General features: G+C 44.7%; 1 pseudogene; it reads right to left on the bottom strand.

The window, feature by feature from the left end:
* Positions 1–1,052: 1,052 nt before the first annotated feature.
* Positions 1,053–11,557, bottom strand: LOC128108768 (NADH dehydrogenase [ubiquinone] 1 alpha subcomplex subunit 5-like; annotated as a pseudogene).
* Between the last annotated feature and the right edge of the window lie 15,281 nt (positions 11,558–26,838).

Raw genomic sequence — 26,838 nt, 5'->3', positions numbered from 1 at the left:
GCACTGGAAGTCACAGAGTCAAAATGATCCAGATTGTCTGCAGACCCCCTCCCAAGGTGCCCTGCCCTTTGCTCTGCTCTCCAGTTCATTTTAGCTCCGGAGCTTTCACATAAACGCTGACTCTCCTTTCCTGATTACCCCTTTAATCAGATCCACTCTTTCCCCACCTCCTTGATCTCTCCTCTCAAATACAGTCGCTAATGATCTGTGCATGTGCCAGACTTGAACAAATGTTGAGCTGTGAACTACTGCGCCTGTTAATTCTATCCTCGGCTCACACGGGCGGGATCCTCGAGTGCTGGCAGATGCTGCCTCCCCAGGGCTTCCGCACCCAGTCACCCGCTTTCTTGATGAGGAAGGAGGGGGACATTTCTCCCGTGACTACCGTTTGAATAAAATTTATTGTGCTCAGAGAAAGATGTGCAAGTACAGAAAGGTATTGATGGACAGTAGCATAAATGAATGGTGATGCATGACTTGTGTGAGTCTTCAGTGAATGACAGCAATGCGGTCGGAGTTGAGGTCCTCCACAGCCAAACCGACTCCGTCTACCCAGCTAGGGTATCTAACAAGGCTCCGTACACAGTCCAGATGAATCATCACAAGAAAGTAAACAATTGAACAAACCACAGCATTGAAGAGCCAGAATACCACAAACAGATCCTTGATTCTGAATCCGGGTTCCACACTTGAGCAAGTGACTCCATGGCCTGTGTAAAGTTGGAAGTCTAGTGACACATTATTTGTTGGTGGGCTGCAGGTATTCAATGAGTTAGTATAAAAAAATTATGCACTTAGTGCTTGGTAAGTATTGCACTGATGTTTGCTGGGTTTATGGTGATAATGGTGAATTTCACTCTGCCAGGTTCCCAGCTGAGTCTGTCCCTGACTTCCCTTTGCCACACCATTGCCCTTGTATTTGTATATAGTTTATTTTGCAGATGTGTTTATATAATTTGTATATTTATATGTGTGTTTATATCATGATATGTTTATTTTAGCATGACAACATTTAATTGTACCAGTATCTCATCAGCCATCAGACACTGTGATCATATCGGCCACTTCCACCTGTCAGCAGGAGGCTCTTCCACTAAGGGCTCCCACGGATTCCACTGCAACATTTTTTCTTACCAGATTTAGCTCATTTTCAGTCTGAAGAATCATCTCTCCTACTTCACCACCCTGAAGCATGTCTTCTAGATTTTTAACACCTGGTTCCACGTTGACCCTACCCAACTTCTCAGTGGTAATCTGTTCTGTGTATTTTCTCCTATAGGCTGCATTTTCAGGCAACTCTCTAGAAGAACAAAAATCTTTGTATACATTATTTCTGGCCTCCTGTGCCGAGTGTCCCACACAGCCAGTTCCACCAGGCCAGTGATACCTGGAGCCCAAAGCACGTGGTCCTCTATTTTTTGAGATTATAATTACATAACTTCCCCTTCCAAACCCTCTCAATACACATACCTTCTCCAACTCTCTTTAAGATTCATGGCCTCTTTTTCCTTCAGTTGTTGTTACATACAGAGCTGTTGTATGCATATGTGTTATCCTAAATTTATAAATACAACCTGCTCAGTCTATATATTGTTACTTGCATGTATGTTTTCAGGGCTGACCATTTGGTATTGAACAACCAATTGGTGTGCTGTTCCCTGGGGAAAACTGTTTCTCCGGCTTTCAGAATTCCTTAGTTGCCTGTAGTTCTTTGTGTACAGTTGAGGCTTTCTGATGTTGCCCACTCCATGGTAGCATGTCTCTTGGTTCCACCTTTCTTGTTTAGGTCGTGTTTAGGCAGCCATGTTGGCGGGACTGCAAGAATGTGGCTTCTATGTCTATATCTAAAAGAGGATTAATATCCAGAGCATATAAAGAACAACAAAGAGTCCAAAAGAAAAAAATAACCTATTCAAAAATGGCCTAGAGTATTGATAGAGAGTTCTCAAAAGAAGAAAAAAAACAGCTAAGAAATATTTCAAAAATGTTCATCATCCCTAGCAATTAGGGAAATACAAATCAAAACAACTTTGAGATTTCATCTTACTCCAATCAGAACAGTAAAGATCAATAAAACAACAGGCCACAAATGCTGCGGGGTGTGTGGGGGTAGGAGCTTTCCCTCATTGCTGGTGGGGTTGCAAACTAGTCCAGCCACTCTGGAAATCAGTATGGAGAATACTCACAAAACTAAAAATGTGACGATACAACCCAACTATACCACTCCTTGGCATACACCCAAAGGACTCAACATCTTACTCCACAGATACTTGCTCAGCCGTGTTCACCGTTGCTCTAGTCACAATAGCTAGGAAATGGAAACAACCTAAATATCCCTCAACTGACAAATAGATAATAAAGGTGTGGAACATATACACTGTGGCATGCTCTTCAGCTGTAAAGAAGAATGAAAACAACATGAAATTTTCAGGTAAATGGATGGAACTAGGAAAGACCATGTTTAGGTGATGTAATCCAGACCAGAGAGACCACTATTTGCCCTTATACCTGCAGAAAGTGCAGTCCTCACCGCTCATCAAGGAAACGTCTCTTTGCCACAGAGACCATTACAGAAAACCACAACCAGTGAAAACTCAGAGCTGTGGAGCCCAGTCCGAGTGGATAAGTCTACAGCACCGCTCCTGATCTAACGCCCAGGATCATTGCAGAAGAGGGGGTGGAGAGACTGTAAGAGCTTGGGGATCCGGGAGTTCGCTGGGAGACGCCCTGTGTTTCTAGAGCAGTGAATGGATGGAGGGCCTTGGGACTGCTTTCCACGTCTGCCTGGGTTTCTGACTCTGCTCTTACCCTTACACAGCTTTTCTGCAAGTACCTGCCGTTTTATTATTGTTTATTTCAATTACCTGTAGAAGTCACAGGTGGTGGCTCGCACCTGGAATCCCAGCACTCAGGAGACTAAGACAGGAAGATTACCGTAAATTCAAAGCCAGCTTGTGCTGTGTTAAGTTCCAGGCTAGCCTGGCCTACAGAGTGAAACCCTGTCTCAGGTCCACCCCAAGTCCCATGCAGAAAAAGAAAAAAGTCATGCCAGAAATAAATGTCCCAAAGGGCAGTGGTTATTTTTGAAGGACAGGACTGGATTAATTTTTGTCTTTTTTGACTGATCAAAATTTTGTTTTAATATAGGCATAGCCAAGGACTTTCTGAATTAGACCCCAGATAGCTCAGGAAGTAATATAAAGAACTGACAAATGGGATTGTGTGAAACTAAAAAGATTCTGTAGAGCAAAGAGAATAATTCTCAGAAGAGAGATGGGCCACAGAGCAGGGAAAATCACTGCCAGTTATTCATCCAACAGGGGACTGCTACCCAGAATATATGAAGGACTCAAAAGTAATACCAAAAGAAGAATAATCCAGTCAATAAGGGAGCAGATAAATTCGGCAGACAGTTCTCAAAAGGAGAAATACTGATGTCCAATAAATACACGAAAAAAATCCTCGGCATCTTCTGCCATCAGGGAGATGCAGATCAGAACTACACAAATCCTGTCTGCAGTCAGAGCGGCTATCATAAGGGAAACAACCACAGAAGCCGGTGACAGTGAAGGGGAAGGACCCCTATCCATTGCTGGTGAGACAGAGATGACACCAGACACCGTAGACACCGGGAAGGAGAGTCCTCGGAAAACTGAAAATAGAACGGTCCAGCTGTGCCATTCCTGGCCGCCCCTTGAAGGAGTCAGAGTGCAGTAGAAACACCTGCACATCCGTGTCCATGTTTGTGGTCGCCAGTGTTCACAGTAGCCCCGATGTGGAATCGGCCTGCGTGTCCATCACCAGATGAACAGAGAAAGAAAATGGTGTGTTGTTTACTCATAAAGAACAAAGCTGTGTGGGTGATAAGACAATGAACTGGAGATGGTCGTGTTGAGTGAAGTGAGTCAGACTCAGGCAGACAAACGCCATGTCTCCTCTCATATGCAGAGTCTAGATTTCTTTTTAAAGACACTGAAGTGGAAGAGAGATTATTTAGAAAAAGTAAATGGAGGGAGGAATGAGAACAAGAGAAGGAAATGAGGTAAATATGACCAAAGTGTCACATGCAGGTATGGAAATGTCATAATGAAACCTATTATTTTGAACAATTGACACGCATTAATCATTTTTAAGTTTGATTTATATATCTGATGCATTAAGCATTAGCCACCCATTTAGAGCTAGACATTTTTTGCTCCTTCCAAATGTCACCACAGTTAGCATCAACTTATCTATGATAATGAATCAGGTCTCAATGGCACAGCCACACCTAGACTGCTCAGGTGGTCAACTTTATTATATATCCAAATATGAAAGCACTGTGAAGCTATTGCTTTGCCTGCACACACACGCACGCGTGCGTGCGCGCGCGCGCGCGCGCGCGCGCGCACACACACACACACACACACACACACACACACACACACACAAATTAACAGCTAGCTGACTCCTGTGTTTTACAGTGAATACAAGTGAGTTATCTTGAGCAATAAAATGGTAGCCATTAAAACAGCAGGTGGAGTTGTGCCAAACGTCTCTGCAGTCCTCAACCTTCTGATAGTGTTACTGGAACCGAAGAGATGAAAATCTGTTTTGGGGTCTTTCTGGAGGTGTGCGTCTGGCATGCTCATCTAGTGATGGCCTTCCTCCTGAAGCAGTGTGTCCTCCTTCTAGGCTGTGCAGAGAACCACATAGCAAGACATGGAAAACATGGATGTATCTAGACCTATTTTTCTGTGATTTGCAAATTTCTTTTTTTTTTTTTTTTGGTTTTTCGAGACAGGGTCTCTCTGTGTAGCTTTGCCCCTCTCCTGGAACTCACTTGGTAGCCCAGGCTGGCCTCGAACTCACAGAGATCCGCCTGGCTCTGCCTCCCGAGTGCTGGGATTAAAGGCGTGCGCCACCACCGCCCGGCGATTTGCAAATTTCTAAGCCTAATTGTGTGTATGTGTGTGTGTGTGTGTGTGTATGTTTATTTACAGTGGGATTTGTAAAATAGATGTTTAAAAATGGAATAAGAGCAGATTTATTCTATTTGCTCTCTTCCTGAAATAACTTAGAAAACTTCATCAGACCATATTAACAAGAAATCAGAGCTGAGTCTGGTGGCACAGGCCTGTAATCCTACCTACTCAAGAGGCTGAGGGAGAAGGATCTCAAGTTCAAAGCCTGTCTGAGCTGCTGAGTGAGTTCAAGGACAGCCTGAGCAACTTAGTGAGACCCTGTCTAAAAGTAAAAAGGGACTTGGACTACAGAGAATGACGGTGTTGGTCTAGCATGTGTGAGGTCCTGGGTTCAGTTCCTCATTACTGGGTTCAATTCATCAGCACTGCAAAGAACAAGAGAAGAAGAGAAAAGTAAGCCAGGAACTCCATGGAGAGTTGATGTTATGGATGCTGTCTGTTGAAGGTCATTGCCAGGCCTGGAGATATGCTTGGCCTGTGTGATGCCTAAACCCAAGCATAGTCTCATGTACTATTCTATGTATAGAATAAAGGTGAGTACATATCACAAACCCTTTGAAATTATAATCAATTATGAGTAACAGCAAACACAACACTATCTCCTGTAGGAATGCAGTGTTTACATTTTAGGTGGCTTTGTGAGGTCCGTGTGGACTGAGCATTTATATCAGGGTCCTGCTGACCTGAGAAGTCTACTGGGAAGATAGCATAGGTTTGCTGGATTGTGTTAAAGGGAAAGAAATACAGAGAGTCCAACTCTCTCTAGCGTGACTTCTCTAAGGTGGGCTGTAAGAGGGCAATAATTCAGTGGGGATTGTAAGTCCTTACCAGTCAGTCTACACAGTACACATCTTAAGCTTCTCATGGATGATGAGAAGGATGCATTTGTCATCTCAATGTCCAATTTGTAACTTGTTGCTATGATTGAAACATAAGAGGAACAAAACAGAATTGTAGGAAATGTGATGGAACCTCTTATTAGTTATATGATACCAAAATAATGCCCTGCAACCTACTACCTTACAACTTAGTGGCTTGATTACATACTTTTATGTTGGTATGACAAAAATACCCGTCAGTGTGCTGGACATAGTGGCACACGCCTTTGATCCTAGCACTCTAGAGGCAGAGGCAGGCAGATCTCTGTAGGTTTGAGGCAATCCTGGTCTGCATTGCAAATTCCAGGACAGGGCTGTATAGAGGCCCTTTCTCAAAAACAAACAAGCAAAACAACAAATATCTGATAGCTGGGATAAAGAGATGACTCACAGGATAAGGGCACTGGCTGCTCTTCCAGAGGACCAAAGTTCAATCCCAGAACTCACATGGTGGCTCATAGCCATCTATAAATCACTTTCAGGGGATCTGATGGCATCTTCTGGCCTCTATGAGCACAAGGCATGCACATGGTGCATAGTCATACATGCAGGCAAAACGCTAGTACACATAAAATAATAAAAAGTAAATATTTTTTTTAATACCTGACTGAAACGACATAAGGAAGGCAGGGTCTACTCTGGCCTTTGGCTTCTTTGGGCACCAGTTCACCATGGAAAGGAAGGCTGGGTAGAAGTACTCCTAGCCACAGTGGTGGCAATGTGTGGCAGGGACTCTTCACAATGTACTGGAGCAGAAGCAGAGCACTTGCCGAAGCATAGGCCAACTGATGGTTGGAAGTAGACTGGGTCTCGGCTGCTCTGTCATGATCTTCATCCGCAGGTTCTCTCACCCTCCAGTGGTCCAACCCAGTAGTTCACAGGTAGCCGGACAGTGTCCCATGAGTGAGAATGCATGTGCACATGTCTGCACACAACCTGGGGTATTCCAAAGCTTCTAGCTCTACTGTACCCATCCACTAAAGCGTATCATGAACCAGGCCAGATTCCATGAATGGGAAGAGCCACACAGTCATTTAGTGAAGGATGTGCCCACAGGGATGGGTAGAAGGAAAGGACCATATTCTTAGTCAACCTGCCTCAAACTTGAAACACAATGAGATGTGAAATGAGAGACACTGGTTAGGAAATACATTTCACTGTTGTAATTATTCTGAGACAGTGTAAATCATAAAATAGAAAGAAAAAATTTAAGTCAAAGATGTAAAAGTCATAAGCACATCAGATCTTGATCCTCTTCCGTTCCTCTAAGAATTTTGTCCTTGAAGGAAAATCCCCCTTGATTCCTGATGATGCTATGGAAGGTGACTCTGCATCTGAGGCACCCTGCAGAAGGAAACCCACAGCACTGAGAGGCAAGTGGATACAGATTATGACTCCAGTCTCGAAGTCACAGAGAATGGGTCTCCTTCTCAGCCTTCTACGGACACAATCAAGACTGGACAAAAGGTAGACACCTAAAGCCACAGTCATTATTCTGTAGCCTGAAAAGACCTCATCTTAACTGCAACTCAGACACTCCACATCCAAGGTTGCATGCATGGGATAACTGCAACCATGAAAAGAGGTGTGCATGGGAGGACGATGGGCCGAGAATACACAAAGAGGTGTGCATGAGAGGACGATGGGCCGAGAATACACAGAGAGGTGTGCATGAGAGGACGATGGGCCGAGAATACACAGAGAGGTGTGCATGAGAGGACGATGGGCCGAGAATACACAGAGAGGTGTGCATGAGAGGACGATGGGCCGAGAATACACAGAGAGGTGTGCATGAGAGGACAATGGGCCGAGAATACACAAAGAGAGCAGTTACGTTGAAGAGATAAGATGCTTGGTTGTGTTTCTCTCGTTTTTCAAAATTTTCTTTGATGTGGGGTTATGCTGTCTTACAATAAACAGGGGGAGAATGTAAATAAGTTGAAAGCAAAGATTAATGAGCATTTATCTTGAATAGTATACACATCGCACAACAGCCGAGGCTCAGCATTGTCTTTTCATTTCCTAATCCCTGAGGCTGACAATGAAATATTCAAATGCCAAGAAACACAAAAGCATCCCAGAATTATACTCAAGGAAGAGTAATGTGACTCCACTATCATTACTTAATTCATGCAAAGTGCCTTAAATAAGTGGTTTTATCTTCATCTCGTGATTTTTTATTTAGTAGATTTCTATAAATGCGTCTAATGATGACGAGCCAGTGAGACCCATGTGCTGGAGCTTATCTAACAATGCAATCACAGGGATTTGAAAAAAATAACAAAAGAATAATCATGGCCAGAGCGTCTCTGGGTAGTTTTGAATACAGATGCAGAATTTGGGGTAAATGTTCATAATTAAGGTATCTGGAGCCAAAAAGGGAAACCTGGATCTGTAGGAAATGTTTAAACTTGGAGTTTCAAACAATAAAGTGAAGTTAATGTGAGAGCAAAGGAAGTGTGTCTCATATTTTGTTTTCTAGGGTGAATACAAAGGCTTCCGTCTTAATCACAGGCAATAAAAGGGACCCGTGAGATACAATCAGGAAAGTCATTTTTGTTATTAAGACGGTGGGGTACCCGTGAGAGGTGAATTCCAGACTATTCTTAGATCCTGCCTCCCTTCATCCCTCCCGGCCTCAACTAGAAATAGCCACAATAAGGATGTTCTCTATCCATGCCTTGCTGATTCTTTTCAAATTATTTGTGCATGCGTTTTCTCGTTAGAGAGTTTTATTTGAGTGGATTGAAAGGCACACACATTACCATGTTACAACTTTTTTTTTAAAGGCACAAAGAGATCTAAGTAGCTGACAGATGGACCTCAAGGGGCCAGACTGGTTAGGGTCACTCATCAGAGCAGCCAGAAAGGAGAGTGCTTGCAGGTGCTCCCCATAAGGGAAGGAGCCTGCTCTGGTGTGCCCGTCAGGGGGATCAAAACACAAAATTGAGATCACTGAAAATGTCCACAGTTCCATACATAAGAGGAACCATTTTTTACAGCTCAGAGTATCTTGATCCGGCTATTATGGTCTTTCTTTGTAGTTGCCTGAGCAAATGGACAGGATTATAAATGAACGCGCACTCTCAGCCTCCAGACCCCACAGCTGTGCCTGCGTACTCCACGCCCCCTTCTGGTTCCGGGGTAAACGGATGTGTCCCCATGATCCGTTCCGCACCCTACCCCAGTTCCTCTCTTACTGGAAGACGCGCTGTGCAGTTTGCTCCTTACCTTGGCTCCTCCCTGGTGCCACACCATTTGCGACAGTAGACAAATGTGTTGGAATTTTTCTGTTGTTCCATTTCTCAGGAATAAGGAAACAGCAGCCGGGGAGTAGCAGGTTGTCGGTACAGGTCCTAGTGCCAGGTCCTAAGGTTCAACTGGCATCACAAGGAAAAAAGAGACTCTTGAGACCCAGAAACCCCTCCTATCATGGTGAAGAAACAGTGAAATAAACAATATAGCAGATTTGCTCACACGTGGTTTATTTGAAGCCTTCCTACTAAGTATTTGGCCACAGGCAAGCAAGAACATTTTTAAAATTTTGGTTCAGGGCTTTATCTCAGGACTTAAAATAATGTTTTACAGACAATAGAATTTTTTATATTCTGGAAGTAGATGGAAATTAAACAAATAAGTGTGCAAACTTAGCATGCCATAGTTTATGTAATTGATTTATTTAAGCTATGAAAGAAGAAGCAGCAGATTAGGGAGTGGAGAATGAGGAGGAAGAGAAAGCATCTGTTAAATGCACACACTGCTCATAAAAACAATACAGTGGTTGGTTACTGGGACCCACAGATGCAAACCGCTTCAATACGGAAAGGTTCACCTGGGCTCGTAGCTTCCAGAGTCTCAGTCCTTCTTCTTGGCTCCATCGGTTTGGGGTCAACAATGAAGGAGAACCTGGCAGAGAGCACGTGGTAGAGTTGACCTCGTGCTTCAGAAGAGGGAGGGAGAGAGGAGGAGGCAAAGGTCCAGGGACGAGACGTGGTCCCCGAGGACGTTCCCCAAGGACTGCCTTCAACTAGGTCTTCCTCCTAAGCGCCCATCAGCTTAGGAGTCCATCAATGGATTGATTATCCATTGATGAGAGCCTCATTCAATCACTTCCACAAACGCGCCTCTGAATAGGACTGTCAAGGGGGCCAAGTTTTCAACACATGAGCCTTGGTGGGACATTTTGAGATCCAAATCATATCAAGTACTGAAAATGTCATTGACCAGACTAAGTTTTTTCTCTAAAATGTATCTTCAGAGTGATTTTTTTTATTATTATCCTTTACATTATTTTTAATAAGAGCATAGTGTGTAGACTGACCAATATTTATTTGACCAATTCAAATGTTAGGTGACTTCTAATTTTTTACCCTTGTAAATACCAGTTATATTCCGGCTTGTCCTAAACCTGTTATCCACTATGTCACCACAGCTACATGAGGCTACTGAATACTTGAAAGGTAGTTAACCCAACTGAGACATATATGTGTGTGTGTGTGTGTGTGTGTGTGTGTGTGTGTGTGTGTGTGTGTGTAAGAGCCATACCAATCTTAATACAAAACAAGAAAAGTAACATGTTATGAATAATTTACTATACCTATTATATGTTGAAATTATAATATTTTGATAGGCTTATAAATTGCTGCCAAGATTACGTTCACCTGTTTCTTTGTGCTTTGAAGGTGGCTACTGGAAAGTTGACATTAGCTTGAGCCTCATACCTATGGCTATTGTATTTTTCCTGTGCATTGCTGGTCTAGACACATACAGAGGACATTAACATTCTATTTAATTATTCATTACTCTGGGTTAACAAGCTATCTCCTAGAAATCTGCACAGTCCAAGGTGCTTAGCCTTTCAGATTATAGTCTTAATAACTTCCTTCGTGCTGGAAGGAGCCCTCCTGAGTGAAATAAAGGTTTCTGTGTATAAAAAAATAAACTTGGCCAGTTTGACACCGTTGGTCCTGGTGATATCTCCAGTCTAAAGTCCCGTGGTCTCCCCTACAGAAAGTGGTTTCTCCTGGTAGTGGTTGTTCAAGGAAAAGCCAAAGGACTGGACTTGGGAAGTGACTGAGGCAAGTAAATAGGGAGACCTTATGTGTTTTTCATTTCTGAAGATGTTTTCCGTGACTGTTGGTAAATGTTAAACCCAGAAAACCACACAAATCATATGGGTGTCTCTCCAACAGAGGCTTTTTAACATTTTTTATTCTATGTGTTTATTTAATGGTGGGGGCACATGTGTGGAGGTGGGAGAAGAACTTGTGGGAATCAGTTCTCTCCCCACCATGTGGGTCCCAGAGACTGAACTCAGGTCATCAGGTTCGGCAGCAAAGGACTTCACCCTCCGGGCCATCTCAGCAAACACCCTTCATTGCTTGTGTAGGTGATTCCGCAGTGATCATCCCTGCGCACGATTCTGATCGTCTCATTTTCCACAGAGCTGCAGTGAGGTGCTTAATCTTGATTGTCAACTCAGTAGGATTTAGAATCCATGGAAACGAGCTCCCAGTTTGTCAGTGAAGGGGTTTCTAGGTTGGGTTGATTCGGATAGGAAGAGCCACCCTGACCGTGGGCAGAACTGTTGTTTAGATGAGGATCCGAGATTGAATAATAAGAGTTGAGCACCAGTATTCATCTCTCTCTCTTCCTGCCTGCGGATACAATATGACCAGTGCCCTCACAATCCCGATACCGTGCCTTGGCTGCCATGGCGGCCTGTATCCTCTTGAACCGTAAGCCAAATAAACCCTTTCTTCTTTAGGCTGCAGCTTTTCAGGTGTTCTGTCCCACAAACAATAAAAGTGACTAATATGTGTGGAGTCATTGCTGGAGGATTTTTTTTTTTTTACTTTTTTGCTCCATTTTGTAAAATTGGGATATTGGGATTCAGAAATATGTCAATTAGCCGGGTGTGTTGGCTCATACCTGTGATGTGAGATTATTAGTATGAAATACGACTTCATCATTCAGAAGATTAAGTCAAGAAGAGCGTCATGAATTTGGGAGCAGCCTGTGCTACAGTGAGACCTGTCTCAAAACAACAAAATGAAAACAGTTCATGCCTGTAATCCTAGCACTTGGGAGGTGGGGGATGACACAGTGAGTATGGTGGTTTGAGTGAGAATGGCCTCCCTAGGCTCATACATTGGAATGCTTGGTCCCTAGTGAGTGGAACTGTTTGGGAAGGATCAGGAGATCTGGCCTTACTAGAGTATGTGTGCCCTGGTTGGAAGAGGTGTGTCACTAGGGGTGGACTTTAAGTTTCAAATGCTCATGCTGGGCCCAGTCTCTCTCTGTCTCCAACTTGAAGACCATTGGGTCTCTTCACAGTAACTAAGTTAAAGGCAAGCCTGACTAAAAAAGACCCTGCCTCAAAACACACACACACACACACACACACACACACACACACACACACACACGAGAGAGAGAGAGAGAGAGAGAGAGAGAGAGAGAGAGAGAGAGAGAGAGATCATCCCCTCATACACACAGACAATGGCTTTTCCCAACCAACCAACCACATACACACACACACATACACACACACACACTGCCCCCTCTCCACACACAAATACTGGATTTGCCTAACCAACCAACCACACATATACACACACGAGAGAGACACACACACACACATAACCCCCTCATACACACAGACAGTGGCTTTTCCCAACCAACTACACACACACACACACACACACACACACACACACACACACACACGTATGTGTGCACTGATTTGCTCTGCAACTGGATTTCCTAATTTCCTGTGGTTTCAATATCTAGAAGAATTGAGCTCACATAAACAGCCATGTAAACAAGTAGAAGAGGATATATGTGGCCCCCACTGAACCATTTGCTCAGTGATTAAGATACTTGAGAAACTAATACAAGCTCGTTGTCATCTCTGGCCTGATTCTACGTGTTTGGTACAGGCCCCAAAGCCACAGAGAACTAAATGTGATCCTTAGTCATTTGGAACTCTGGACTTCTTGCCTTTCCCCTGGAGATAGTATAGTCTATTACCTCACAGGGCTGTGGTGGGTTCATAGGAATTGAGGTGAGCATTTGGTAAGAAGCTTGTATTTAGGAATATCAGAGTACCATCTAAGACCCACCATATTCTCCTTTTCCATCCCATAATGGCTCTTCCATCCTCCCACCCAAAGTACAGGAGTTGGTTCTCTGCCACCGTAAGATCCTGACTTGCCATGAATTATTTATACTTCTTTATCTGACTTGATGTCCAAAGCCTCTGACTGAAGTCAGATGCTATGGCTTGAATGTGGTAGGCTATACTGTGAACCACAAATGTCATGCATCAGAAATTCAATCGCCAAAGTCACAAGTAAGGGAATTAGAGGAGGACCTTTGGGATAAGACAGGATCATGAGGGTTCTGCCCTTATAAGGAGATTTATCCATTTGCTGATTAACAGATTAATGTGTGATTGAGGAAGTGGCCTTCTTATTAAAGCAAGTTGTCTGACATGCTTGCTCTCATACCACACAATGCCCGGTGCTATTTTGGGACTCTGTAGAACAAAATGTCACCAGAACTGTCAGAAGTGAACAGATGATTTTCTTTGTAAATTATCCAGCCTGTGGTATTTAGGTACAGTAATGGAAAAATAGACTGAAATCATGATCAATTTAAGAATCGGAGAGAAGAATTCTCTTTTCTGAGATACTGTCAGAGCTGCTTATGTTCAAGCTGATTGTGTGAGCTCTCTGGGCACTAGCCAGGTGTGTTAGTCAGAGTTCTCTAGAGGAACAGAGCTGACTGTGTAGACACTTGTTAAAGGGGGATTTATTAGATTGCCTTACAGGTTGTGGTCCTGGTAGTCCAACAGTGACTGTCTCACAACGCAAAGGTTCATGATCAGTCTGGGAGACTGGCTATCTCCCAATCTGGTGCTGGAGTCCTAGAGAGCTGCTGGTCTTCAGTCTACATTAGAATCCTGAAGAAATCAGATTTCATACCAACAGCAACAAGAAAGATGAACTTGCAAGCGAGAGTTAAGGCCAGCAGGCGAAAAGCAAAGTCTCCTCCATCCATGTTCTTCTGTATAGGCTGCCACCAGGAGGTGTGACCCATATTTGGGGTGAGTTTCCCTGCGTCAAATAATCTTACTAAGAAAATCCTCTTACAGGATTGCCCAGCAACTTGGATCTCAGCTGACTGCAAAGGTAGTCAAATTGATAACCAAGACTGGTCATCGCACCAGGTTTTCGAAGCCAGCAACCTCTCAAGTAAAATTTTCTCCTTTTTTTGTTTTATTGTTTCTTTCCCCAGTAGTTTTGGTTTTAATGTAGCCCTCTGGGCTATCTAGACTCTGGTTCTTAGTCACCCAAACAGTGTCAGGTACGGTTCCGTCTTCTGGAGTGGGCCTTCCGTCAAGTCAGGCGTTGGTTGGTTACTCCCACAAGGCTTGTGCCACCGTTGCTCTAGCAGTGGTTCTCAACCTTCCTAATGCTGCAAGTCTTTAATACAGTTCATATTCTGGTGACCCCCAACCACAGAATTATGTTCTTTGCATCTTCATAACTGTGATTTTGCTACTGTTAAAAGTTGTAATGTAAATATGTGTGTTTTCTGATAGTCTTAGGTGACCTCTATGAAAGGGTCATTTAACTCCCCAAAGGGTCATGACCCACAGGTTGATAACCATTGCCCTAGCATATTTTGCAGGCAGGAAAGATTGTAGATCAAAAGTTGTGGGTGGGTAGGTATTTACTTTTCTCTTTTGGCAGCCTGCAGACTACCTTTCCATTTCATAGACACTAGAACACGGGGGTGAAGGTTCTATGTAGGCACCAGCTCATCTTTTCCATGTTCAATGAGTTATGTGGGTGTTAATTTCAGCAATGGGGACTTGCTATCAGTTTGTGGAGAGCAAACTATTGTCTCGGCAAACCACTGTCTCGGCAACAGCCTGGGTTGTTTTGGAATGTCCATTGGCCCCTTGGGCCAACAACTCAATTGGATGAAACATAGTCCTAGGATTGGAAGTTTCATTTGGTGACAAGAGATGGCCAGTAGGGGTTCGGTCTCCCTCATTATTTGGAGATTTCATTAGATTAGGATTGCCTTTATATATTACATGAAGTTTCCATTGCACTAGGTTTCCATATTGCCACTCAAACATTTTTCAATTCTAGCTGTCTCTCCCCTGATTCCCTCCCTCAATACCATCTCCCCTCCTCCTTCCCACCTGATCCTCCTGGTCTTGCCCCTCCCAGCTCCAGTCCACTCATAAAATCTATTCTCTTTCCCCATCCCAGGGAGATCCATGTGTCCTCCCTAGTCCCCTCCTCTATGCCTAACCTCTCTGGGTCTATGGATGATAGCCTGGTTATCATTTATTTCATGGATAATACCCAGATATAAGTGAATACATACCAGATTTAACTTTTTGGGCCTAGGCTACCTCACTCAGGATGATTTTTTTCTAGTTCCATCTATTTGCCTGAAAATTTCATGATGTTATTTTTTTTTAAGAGATGAGTAATTCTCACGTGTGTAAATGTGTCACATTTTCTTTATCCATTCTTCTGCTTAGGGACATACAGGTTGTTTCTAATTTCTTGCTATTGTTGATAGAGGAGCAACAAACACGGTTGAGCTAGTGTCCTCAAGGTAGGATGATGCCCAAGAATGGTGTAACTGAATCTTGAGGTAGATGGATTTCCTCTCTCTCTCTCTCTCTCTCTCTCTCTCTCTCTCTCTCTCTCTCTCAGTTTTTTGTTTTGTTTTGTTTTAAGACATGGTTTCTCTGTGTAGCCTGGTTGTCCTGGTACTTACTCTATACTATAGCCCAGGCTGGCTTTGAACTCAGAGGTCCAACTGTCTTTGCCTCTCCAGTGCTGGGATTAAAGCCAAGTGCCACCACTTTCAAAGGCAGAGTCCCATCTTTTTGAGGAATCACCACATTCGTTTCCATAGTGGCTGTATAAGTGTGCACTCCCAGCAGCAATGGAGGAGTGTTCCCCTTGCTCCACATCCTCACCAGCATGAGCTATCACTTGTATTACTGATCTTAGCCATTCTGACAGGTGTAAAATGGAATCTCAGAGTTGTTTTGATTTGCATATCCATGATAACTAAGGGTGTTGAACATGTCTTTAAGTGTTTCTTGGCCATTTGAGATTCCTCTATTGAGAATTCTCTATATAGATCTGTACCCCATCTTTAATTGGGTCATTTGGTTTTTTGATATCAAGTCTTTTGAGTTCTTTATATATTTTGGATATTAGCCCTCTGTCAAATGTATGGTTGGTAAAAAAAAAAAAAAAAGTCTTTTCCCATTCTGTAGGTTGTCACTTTGTCCAAATGATGGTGTTCTTTTGCCTTTCAGAAGCTATTCAGTTTCTTGAGTTCTCATTTATTTAGTGTTGACCTTAGTCCCTATGCTAATGGTGTTCTGTTCAGTCTTCTCCTGTGCTAATGTGGTCAAGGCTAGTCCCCACTTTCTCTTCTGTGGAGGTTCAGTATACCTAGTTTTATGTTGAGGTCTTTGATCCATTTGGAGTTGAGTTGGGGGGGGGCGGTGATAAGTATGGGTCTATTTGCATTCTTCTGTATGCAGACATCCATGAAGATGCTGTCTTTTTTTTTTTCCCTAGTGTTTAGTTCTGGCTTCTTTATCAAAAATTAGGTGTTCATAGGTGTAGGGGTTTGTATCTGGGTCTTCAATTCAAGTCCATTGACCAATGTGTCTGTTTTTATGTCAGTACCATGCTGTTTTTATTACTATGGCTTTGTGGTATAACTTGAGATCAGGAATGGTGATACCTCCCTGTAGCTCAAATTCTAAAATCAGTCTTATGATAAAAAAAAACAACAACCCAGAGTCAGATATTGGGGTAAATGCTGAAAGATTAGAGGAAACAAAGGAACAAGCCACTGCTACATCTTACCTCTAGGACTCCTCAGCCTGAAAAGCTTTATTTAGCCAAAAAGCTTCCTCAATTGAAAGGCCTCAGCCAAAAAGCACTAGTTCCTGTCTCCTCACTCCTTATAAACCTTTCTCTGCCCAACCATATCACTTCCTTCTTAGTGCTGGGATTAAGGTCGTGTGTGCTTCCCAAGCAAAGGCATGAGATCTCATGTGCTGGGATTAAAGGCGCGTGACTCCCAAGTATTGGGATTAAAGGTGTGTACCACCACTGCCTGGCTCTGTTTCTCTCCTAGACTGAGTCAATCTCATGTAGTCCAGGGTGGCTTTGAACTCACAGAGATCCAGACAGATCTCTGCCTCCTGAGTGCTAGGATTAAAGGTGTGTGCCACCACCACTTGGCTTCTATGTTTAATGTAGTGGCTTGTTCTGTTCTCTGGTCTTTAGGCAAATTTTATTTATTGGGGTCCACAATATATCACCACACCTCCCACAGTTTTTTTATTGTTCAGGGTTGCTTTAGCTATCCTGGATTTTCAAATAAAACTTTCATTTATTTTAAAACAACCTCTGGGGTTGACAAGATGGCTCAGCAGACAAAGGTGCTTGCCTGCCAAGCCTGACGACTTGAGTTTATTCCCAGGGACCTACAAACAGAAGCAGAAAACTGACTCTTCAAGTTGTCCTCTGACCTCCACACGTATGCGTGCATGTATACATACATCAACAATAATAAATGTAGCAAAAATATTTTTTTTTACCACATGCTTGTATAGTTTTCTGTGCTAAGCATCTACCAGCAACACAAGGCTCAAACAAAGCCAGGAAGTCATTGACCATTTACAGAGACATTGCCCAAGTGCATATTTCCATTCCTTTACATTTCCAGTCATTTTGTGTTCAAGTTCAGAATGACTTGTGAGTAAAGCCCCCTGGCATTCACATGGAGGTGTATTGTCTGTTTCTGAGCCATGTGAGTGCTCTCCTGGCCAGAGCTTTCTTAGCACTCACTGTGCGTGTGATCTTGAGATCGTGAGCACTCACTAGAAACAACAGAGATGCTGGGGCCCCAGCTCACCCCTTTGATGCCCTACACTAAAGCCCACATTTGACACAGTTGAAGCGTCTGTCAGAGACAGGCAGGAAGCAATAGATGTTATGAGAAGGTCACCAGAGTTATCACACAGTGTAAAATCATGATGAATGCCACAGAGGAGGAGAAAGGCCTCTGGCTGTGGTGTCTGGGGCACCTCATCTGGCTGGCGAGTGACACTTCAACAGACCCTAAGGAACGACTAATAAGGGGGAAGAGCAGTACAAGCTGAAGTTGACTATTGTTTTCTTAAACTGGTCACAACTGCATATCCTCCTCCTGACACAGGCATACCTTGAGAACCACTTGAGAACCTGCCCCTATTACATGGAGTGATGGGGTTCATGCATCCCCCCACTTTGCTTCTAGACAGGTCTCTGTGATTGTTTTAACCAAGAGGGCACATTGGGAAAGATGCTGTGTGTCTTTTGAGATTCATCGTCAAAGACAGCATGGCTTCCAATCAGCCTCCTCTGTTGGTTAACCACTTGCAGAAGGGCCAAGTCCTCAGCCCTCAGCCCTGTCTGAGATTTCAGCAGTGGATTTCTGGGCATGAAAAGGAACCATATCCTCTATCAGGCTACCTTGGGTAAGAGACATGCAACAAGAACAAGCCTTCACTCAAGCCTTCAAACTACAGTTACATGAACAAAACAAGTAATTGCTGCCATTTTGCACCACTGAGGGAGAGAGTTACACAGCCGTGGATAACCGGTAGACCAAATTTATGACGCTGGTGGTGGACCAGAGAGATGCAAGAGAGCGCCCCCGTCTCAAGCCCGGGGTGACTGCAGCACACTGAGCGAGTGTGAGGGAAGAAGACAGGAGAAGCAACATGAGGAGAAGGAAGAGTTTGGGAGGTAGGGCCACCTGCAGGCTGGCGTGTGCTTGTCTGAAGTGTAGACTGCAAGAATCAAAAAAGGTTCCTGTCTGGGCGGCGGTGGCGCACGCCTTTAATCCCAGCGCTCGGGAGGCAGAGGCAGGCGGATCTCTGTGAGTTCAAGGCCAGCCTGGGCTACAGAGCAAGATCCAGGACAGGCAAAAAAACCCTGTCTTGAACAATAACAACAACAAAAGGTTCCTGTCCCTCCAGCAGCGGGTGGCTCCACCTCCAGCCCTCTGCTTCTTTTGTCACACGTGACACTAGCCTTGTCATGTCCCACCAGAGGTCCCAGCAGCAGCGAGCTGGAATGCCTCCTCAGGGTGGCTAAAGGCAGCCGCTCACTTTCTGCTGTCCCCATGCAGGAAGTCATCCGCTGCTTACGAGTATCTAGGCGCAGGTGTTTGTGAAATACATTTTTCTATACTGATTCCTCCTGTGGTCGGCCTCTGTGTTCTTATCTGAATCCTGACGATAGAAGGACCCTTCCTCGTCCATTACTTCTCGGATAGAAGATTACTTAACTCACAGAAGCCCCTGCTGGACTCCCCATTATTAAAAAGTCATCACTTGCTATCACAGGGGCCTCCTGGGCCTTGCTCCAGCACTGGGGCTAACAACAGCTCTTACTTGTTGGTGCCTTTAATACCTGGGTAGATAAATATCTTGAGTATCACCTCCTCTTATAGACTGTAGGAAAATCTTCGGCTGCTGTGTCTGAGCCCCAGAATTTATTTCTGGGAACCCACGTGATAGACGGATGGAGAAAATTGTATGCATTGGCCTGACATAATCAAGCAAATATATCATGAAGGAATTCTTGCTCTGTGCTGACTGTCTTGGAAAGGATGTAAAAGTGAATGTGGTGAGGTGACTTCAGAGGTTACCCTGCTCAGCTGGGTGAGAAGTTTATGACCACACTAGGGAAGTGGCCAAGAGAATATGGATTCTGGGCAGATTTACGTGGGAGAACGGATAGTACTCTGGGACTTGTTGAATGTGGGGATGAAAAGGGGGCAGATAAGAAAAAGAGCTCTCAGCAAAAGGACAAACTTGGGGCACAGAGTTATGTTGCTGATGGGCAAGGCATAAACACAGTTTGGGAGGATGGATGGTCAATTTTATGTGAGGCAGATTTGGGCCAATGATTGTGATTCATCCAAGGGCAAATGTTGACACCGATACGGAAGCTGGAAGACAGTGATCTTTATGAGACGTTCCAAAACAAAACAAAACACCTTCCAAAGCATCATGCTATAGCAAAGATGTGTAGAACCTTGAAGATACTGGTAAATAATCCAGATGAGATCTTTCAGGAAAAACAAATGAGGGAAGAGGGAAGAGGGTCTAAATGGTATCATGAGGAAGCTCCAAGAAGGGAAAGCAAAGGAGGCTGGGTGGGCCTGTAATCCCAGCACTCCAGAAGCAGAGACAGCCAGACTTCTAGGCCAGCCTGGTCTATTTAGCAACCTTCAGGTGAACCATGGCTTCATAGTGAGAAGAAGAGGAGGAGGGGGAAGAAGAAGAAGAAGAAAGCAACCATAAAGGTAGAAGAAAGTCTGTGAGTAAAATGCTAGTCAGAAATTCCGAGTAGGGTAAGCTGAAAACTAAAAACATTCCTGGGACGGCTATGGCTGTGGAATCCTTAGTGCTGTTAACAAGATCCAGATAGCTAGTTTTGTCTGCCTAGTGGACTGGGCAAAGGAAGACCTAGGTAGATGATTAAACATTATTTCTGGGTGTGTCTGTAAGAGTGTTTACAGAGAAGAACAACGGAATTGGTAGTCTGAATAAAGAAGCGACCCCACCAACACAGGGCATCACCCGATCCAGATGAGCACCAGAGGAGAATGATAAAGGGGAGAGGGGGCGGGTTTGCTCTCCCTGCTTAAGTTGGGGCATCCATCTGCTCCTACCCTCCAGTCTCTCTCTCTCTCTCTCTCTCTCTCTCTCTCTCTCTCTCTCTCTCTTTCCCTCCCTCCCTCCCTCCCTCCGTCTCTCCCTCTTCTTCTGGTTTTCCTATTGATTCTGTCTCTGAAGAATTTTGATTAATGCTCATACTGTTTTGATGGAGAAATTGGGGGTAGGGGTAGGGTGGATACCTGGAGTCCAGTGGATTGAAAAGTTGTCCCAGTGAGAGGAGAAAACTCCAGAAGCCTGTTAGTGACCAAATTAGATAAACAGGTCAGTAGCAAGGTGGCAATGGGAGAATTTATGGAGAACTTTTTCCTTTTAGTTGGGAAAACTAGGACCTAGTTAATACAGGAAAATAGCCTGGTAGAAAAGCAGAGGCATGACTCACAGGACAAGGTTTCTGAAAGGACATGAAGGGTGAATTTGAAGCAGAGTCAGGTCTGGTTCAGGAGTGGAAGGACAGCCACTTTGTCCTCTGTGACAGGCACAGGGAGAGGAAGGGCTGATAATGGGAGGTCTGCAGATTGGGTGATAAAGATGGTCACGTTCCTCCCAGAGAGGATCCGCTTTCTGGAGTAGCTGTAAAGCTGAGTTGTGAAGCAGGGTGAGGCAGGCTTGGAGGAACAGGGAGGGAGGTCAGGGGTTTGCAGAGTGAGGGAGAATAAGCTGATTAGGGAGACACAATACGATTACCCAGCACCACTGAGATATTTGACATGACTGCGATGAACATATTTGAGATGATAACCGATCTGTGAGATTTTTCTCCTGAGCCTCAGCAGTTTGGGAACAAGCAACAAAGAAGACAGAAGTGGGGGGCAGGAGAAGTGGGGGGCAGGAGAAGTGGGGGGCAGGAGAAGTGGGGGCAGGAGAAGTGGGGGGCAGGAGAAGTGGGGGGCAGGAGAAGGGAGGGCAGGAAAAGTGGGGGGCAGGAGAAGGGAGGGCAGGAGAAGTGGGGGGCAGGAGAAGTGGGGGCAGGAGAAGGGAGGGCAGGAGAAGTGGGGGGCAAGAGAAATGGGGGGCAGGAGAAGTGGGGGCTGTGTTTGCAAGAGAGAAACTGTACAAAGAAAAAACCCATTAGATCTAAGCTCCAGAGTAGGAGAAGGGGAGACTAGGCGTCTGCAGGAAAGCAGATGGGCCATCAGAGGAGGGGGCAGCCATGGCAGGGGAACCGCGCTGGTGCTTGAGGCCTCCAGGGGTGCACAGTCAGCTAGGCCAGGGGAGGGGGTGGCAGGAGGGCAGGATTTCAGAAAGGGTCTTTCAGGTGGGGCTAGGATCGTGGCAGATAATAGGAGAGCTGCATCTTAGTGACTCCAAAGACTGATGCAGCCGTGGAGTAGAAAGAATACTTTGGGATCAGAGAGACCTAGGCTGGGGACCTGGCCTCACTGCTCACCTGCTACGTAGTCCCAGTCAAGTATGATTATCTCCTTGCTTTCAGCTTCTGTGGGAGCCTGTGGGGGTCTATGGGAGTCTAGCTCTGACCTGCTCACACCTTTCGAAGGGTTCTTGGGTGAAGGAGAGAGGAATGAGGAAATATTAGATAGAAAGACAGAAAGAGATAAGAAAGACAGAGACACAGGATAGCTTTGGAAGGGCCCTGGATTAATAACCAGCCATGCAGAGGTTTATTAAAAAGGGCTTTTTATAATATGCCAATGGGAGAGGCAAAAGACCTCTCCCTTGAAAGATCAAAGCACACAGTACAGCCAAATGTAGACCCTTCCAAACACCTGGTAACCACACCCGTGGCCAAATCATCCCATTATGCAGCCCTGCTGGGTAAAGCAAGCCCAGATTCTCTGACCCTGAGTAAGGTCTCAGTAGGAAGCCTCTATCTCCTTTTCCTTGTATTAAAGCCACACACAGTATAACAACAAAGGAACATGAAGTACAGATATATGGATATATAGTCACATGTGCCTCTGAAATAGATGCCTACCTGGTATATATACATAAAACAGCACCCAACCTATGATAGGTCAGCTGAAGATTGATTTCAAGAGGTGCCCGAGTTGACCCGTGGGGCCAGTCTCTTTCAAAACAGTAGTCAACAAATTTCATAAACTCTTCAATACTTCATTATACATAGGCTATGTGTTAGGTCATTTTTTTCTCAGCTATTGATGAACAACAAGTGTTCTGCCCCACAAGAGGCTCCGGGAATGTCACAGATGAGAAGACAGAAAGAATGTGAGAGCTGGAGGATGAGGAGAAGTGCTGTGCAGCTCTGTCTTCTGGATGTGACCTGGCCACTGAACTCCTAGTGACCCGCGTAAGACCCGTACAAGATCAAGCCAACAAGATCAGTCTGTATTCCAACAGGCAGCGCTAATTGGACTCTGTGGGTCTCTTCAAAAACAGGAGTTTAAGTAGAGGATATGAAGTGGGGGAAGCGGGCATGCTGGAGGTACTAGAAAGAGTGTACGGAGAGTTTGGGGTGTATATAATCAAGATACATTATTTACACCTATAAAATCATCAAAGAAAAAATACAAGACTTCCTATCTGAAAAAGTAAGTGTTCTGAGTACATTTAAGGTAGGCTAGGCTAAGCTGCAATGTTCAGTCACTAAGGACTATTAAATATATTTTTGACAATTCTTCAACTTTATGATAGATTTATTGGAAAACAGTCCCATTGTAAGTTGAGGAACACTTACACAGAAATTGCTATCTACATACAGATTTTAAACAGCTATAAATAGAAGTTTACTTTTCAAGATACGGATCAAATTTTTCAGCTACGGCAGATACCCCACAAACGTTAGCCCGTCACACACGCATGCTTTCCCATCTAATCCCTGTCCTTTTTCCACACTTAAAAAGATAAGAACCAGCTGATTTAAATGATAATTCACAGCTCAAGCCTTAAGCATCTGTCCTTTCAGGCCCTGGGAAGCCTCCTCCGGTACCTCGAAGACAAGCCTCACAGTGTGCAGCTCTCCAGCCTTTCGGCTGGCATCCTGCAGATGCCCACAGACCTTCCATTCAGAGTGCCTGAGCCCGCGCCGAGCATCAGAGTGGACTACAAAATAGTCCACCTTTCATCCCTCATCACTGAATATAATGTCTGTGCTTTTTTTACATTTTTAACTCTGGGAAGGCTGCTCTTGACTTTAGTGAAGAAGTGGATTCTTTCGGCCATGTGGAAATTGGTTTAGAAAAACATATACGTCTCCAGGCTTCACTCATGAATATCCAGATTGACCTCCACCCATGAATATCCAGATTGGCCTCGCCATTTCTGTCACTTAGAAATAACACATGTAAAGTGTAAGGCAGGGCAGTCGGAGGCCAGATGTTTTTGGATATATAGTTCCATTTCAAATTTTCTACCTGGCAGACCCAATGGTTCAAATATCTTGTGAGGATGTAAAGCAAGCCCTGACCCTAGACTTGGGTTTTGACACTACGGTTTCTGTTTAGAAACTTCGTTTCTTTCTCCAACTTTATTTATTGCAAAAACATCAATACAGGCAACATACTTATCACTTTGCCAAAAAAAAATTCACCTATGAACCAAACATAGCGAGACATCAATACCCTGTCTCTTCCAGTGGGTCCAACATCACTCCTCATTTATTTAATATTTGTCATCGTGGAATAAAATATATATGCACCCTGCAGTGCCAAAGTGTGAGCTTCCAGCCCTGTAATCCCTCACCCTCTCACCAACTCTTCCCTGTAGATACACAGAAGTAAACAATTCGGAGTGGGGGTGGGGTGTCTCCTCTCCCCAGCCCACCTGCAGGTGGTCCAAATGAACACCCCAAACTCTCCATCAATCATTGCCAACCATTGTCTAGTGCGTGCTCAGCTCTCTTCTAGACACAAAGAGGGTGGGGAGGAGGGATGTAGGAAAAAAACAGCCTGGTCCTCACTCTCCAGGGACATTGCCATGGCAACAGGAAGGAGGTGGCAGGGGGGTGGGAAAAGGACACCAAGACTGGGAGAGGCCAAGTCCTCACCCAGGCTCTTGCTGGCTTCACGAGTACAGGGTCCAGCTGCCTCCTTTGTCCTTTGTGAATGACATCACTGACTATAGTTTCTGGGGCAATTTCCCAAAAGTGTTTCATAAGAAAAAGGCAAGATGCTAATAAACTAAATAATAGTTGGTGGCCACCTGATAAGTAAGGAGAAACAAACAAGCTTTTCACTCAGATCTCTTACACCACTAACAGCAGTGTACCTCCCACCGAGGGCGCTGAGTCTGTTTGCTGCATTCACCTTGAGGAACCAGGGCCCAGGGGACACCCTGTGGAGCATGCAGCTCCTGATGGAGCATGGTGGCACTCACTTTTAATGCCAGCACTTGGAAGGCAGAGGCAGGTAGGTCTCTGGGAGTGCAAAGCCAGCTTCATCTACATAGCTCCCTGGGCAGCCAGAGCTACATATTGAGAATATTCTCAGCCGTGTCACCGTCCACCATGTTCTAGACTAAAGAAACCATTGTGGTGTGTGTTTTGGGGAGGGGGAGGGTGTCCTTGCCCTCCCTTCCTAGGAGGCCTAGAGAATGGTCGCACTGAAGGAAAACAAGAGGTTGGGCCCCAGGGCTCCATAGGCAGAGAGGCACAAGAGAGATCAGGAAGGAAAGGAATCTAGGAGGCCACAGCATTTCAGGAACTCACCTCTGCCTCCAGCCCTGAAGCTGCAAGGGACAGTTACTGTTGTGCCGAAGTCTGAAGGCGGGCAACCCCCAACAGGAGGCTCCACAGCTCCAAGTCACCTTCCTGAGATGCCACAGAAAACCCAGGCTTTCCTCAGTTCCTTGTCCTCTCAGCCCACCCCTTCCCAGTGGCTAACCCTCAAGTGGGGTCAGGAAGAGGCCCGTGGTTCAGCATTCTAGATTTCCTCTCACTGATGCACAAGGCTTGTCAGCTTCCCCTAGGTCTGTCCATCCGTCTGTCCTCTGATTCAGTCGTTCCCAACATTGGTTGGCTGTGATAATCTGGGGGGTGTTTGTTTTGTTTTAAATCCAGAGGCTACCTCATCTCACGTAAGTGAAGTCAGAGTCAGGGGGTGTAAAACTTGGGCATCCATATTTTCTTCCTTGAGTGATTCCTACCTAGATTTGGCGGCACCTATTCTTCTGGAAATGGGGTTGCTCCGGAAGCAGATTCCTCTTCACCCTTTACTTTTAGCCAGAAGTATGCTATCCAGAGTACCCGCGTTCCTGTTTGGAGGTGTCTTTTGATCATCGTGTCTCTTGTTTGTGGTCAGAGAATTCTGTGGACTCAGCATGCTCCAGGCTCTGGGAATCCGATTCTTTCTGCGTCTGGAGTCTGAATTCTCATCCATGGGTAACTTAACAATCGCAGTGTCAATGATGCTTTCCAACTCCTGAGTTCTTTTACTACCTTCCATGTCACCATCTTGGTTCCATTAACCCCTAGTTACCTCCCCCCAAAACCCTCATCTCCAAAGTTTTTTCTTCTCCCAGAAAGCCAAATACAGGACATGAATTCCCCTGCCGGACTCCTCAGCACCCACAAGGCTGCAGTGGGCTACTCCCAAGAATCTCAGAAACTAGAAACGTCACCTTAACTAAAGCTGAGACTAAAGGAGTCAGTGTGGAACAGCTGAGACCTCCACACATCAATGACTTACCTTAAAGACTGGCATCAGGCTCCTACAGATGTGAGCAAACGTCACTAGAACATAAAAGATCAGGGATCAGTCAGCCAGGAGTACCGCAGCACCTGGGAGACCAAGGCTTGAGGACTGAAAGTTCAAAGTCATTCTGGGCTGTATAGTAAGGTCTGGGCTAGCCTAGGCTACATAGCAAAGCACCCTCTCAAAGACAAAAAAAAAAAAGAATGAATTTTTTCAAATATTAAAAAGTAATTTTATTTTATGGGTGGATTTAATGCAAAACCAGCACTCTTGCCGGGCGGTGGTGGCGCACGCCTTTAATCCCAGCACTCGAGAGGCAGAGGCAGGCAGATCTCTGTGAGTTCGAGGCCAGCCTGGGCTACCAAGTGAGTCCCAGGAAAGGCGCAAAGCTACACGGAGAAACCTTGTCTCGAAAAACCAAAAAAAAAACAAAAAAACAAAAAACAACAACAACAAAAAAAAACCCACCACTCTTTAAAGAAACAAAACAAGACAATTTGAGGTATAGAAAAAAAATGTTAGCACTTCAACTTACATTTTAATTTATAGAATGAATGCATCTTCATTTTGACGTAAAATTGTTAGTAGTG

The sequence above is a fragment of the Peromyscus californicus genome, unplaced genomic scaffold (assembly GCF_007827085.1).
Source record: "Peromyscus californicus insignis strain IS unplaced genomic scaffold, ASM782708v3 Scaffold_13__1_contigs__length_99412109, whole genome shotgun sequence".
NCBI lineage: Eukaryota > Metazoa > Chordata > Mammalia > Rodentia > Cricetidae > Peromyscus > Peromyscus californicus.
Note: the sequence above shows the minus strand (reverse complement) of the source record. Positions and strands in the feature narration are given on the sequence as shown.